Raw genomic sequence first — 1,391 nt, 5'->3', positions numbered from 1 at the left:
TACTTGTACTTTTACTCAAGTATCACTTTGTGGTACTTTATACAACACTGGTCACAGTCATGCAATACAGCAGCACTGAAGATATTGGAAAAGGAAAATCCGTCCTTTTTTCTTTCTAAGGTTTTCCGTATCAAGAAATAATAAAAATATATCTGATCTTTACCAGGTTTGAACATTCTAGCTTCAGCTGTGTAAAACTCACTATGTAAGGGGCAGGGGACACCCTGGACAGGTCCATCACAAACAACCTTTCACTCACTMACACTTCAACTGACCAAGTAGCCTAACAATCATGTTTGTGGTCTGTGGGGGGAAACCGGAGTRCACGGAGAAAACTCAGGCAAACTCTACCCAGAAAGGACCTCAGAAGGAATTTGAGGCAACAGCTCTACCAAAATGCACCACCGTGCAGCCACGTCAGTATCTATTAAACCAACAGAAATCTAATTCCAGGCTTGCTGATTCATTGGATTAAAGAGGAAACACAGAAGGCAGGAGCTGCTAATCAAATAGGTTCGATAAACTGACCACTTCTRCTTTTTGGTAATTTGCTAGTCTAGAGTGAATGATCTTAAAGAAACAACTGCTGCTGCGTGTCAATCTGGAAAGTGCTGAAGGTCATTGCTAAACAGTTTGGAGTTCATCAATCTGGAGAAAGATTATTCACGAGTGGAAAACTTAGACAGCTGTCAATCTTAAGGTCAGTCCAGTGCTCATTGAAAAAAAATAAATAAAAACTTTTCAAACTGGTACAGAGCCTGTCCGGTGAGATTGGTTAAGAAAATATTAATACGTGGTCGCGAGACAATAACTCATGGCCACGAAATAGTTAATGTGTWGCCACGAGATAATTATTGCAGTCATTTCAGTGAAGAGACTGTTTATTGTTTACATGATTTGAATTATTTATTTTTTTAAACAAAGGAATGAATAACATACTTCAGTCACTTACATTAGGAATGATGTAATTCTTAGCATATATGAGAAAAAAGGGGCAGATATCATGGCCGGATTAACCATATGGGCAATTGGGCAACTGCCCAGGGGCCCACGGTCTCCAAAGGGCCCTGGGCATGGCCGGATTAACCATATGGGCAATTGGGCAACTGCCCAGGGGCCCACGGTCTCCAAAGGGCCCTGGGCAGTGAAGGCACGGACATAACGGATGCGGGATATATGTGGACATGTCTCCCTGAGTCCCCGCACTTCCTGCGTCTGCGCTCTCTGTCCCCCGCACTTTTCTTAGCCGTAACAGCTGTTTTATCCATTATTGACATAAGGTAATGCTTTTTTCTGAGCCGTCTTTGAACGCACCATAAGCGTGCGCAAGCTACTCCTGCAGATGAGATGACGGAGCTGCTGTGCTGAGCAGAGCCTCGCGGTGTAAAGAG

General features: G+C 43.3%; 1 protein-coding gene across 1 annotated transcript in view; it reads right to left on the bottom strand.

Annotated features, from left to right (window-relative positions):
* colq (collagen-like tail subunit (single strand of homotrimer) of asymmetric acetylcholinesterase) overlaps positions 1-1,391 on the bottom strand; it is a 21,718-nt gene that overhangs the window by 2,596 nt on the left and 17,731 nt on the right. The gene's annotated exons all lie outside the window — the stretch shown is intronic.

Source organism: Austrofundulus limnaeus, unplaced genomic scaffold (assembly GCF_001266775.1).
Source record: "Austrofundulus limnaeus strain Quisiro unplaced genomic scaffold, Austrofundulus_limnaeus-1.0 Scaffold52, whole genome shotgun sequence".
Classification (NCBI taxonomy): Eukaryota; Metazoa; Chordata; class Actinopteri; order Cyprinodontiformes; family Rivulidae; genus Austrofundulus; species Austrofundulus limnaeus.
The sequence above is the reverse complement of the archived record's forward strand: the minus strand, read 5'-3'. Positions and strand labels throughout refer to the sequence as shown.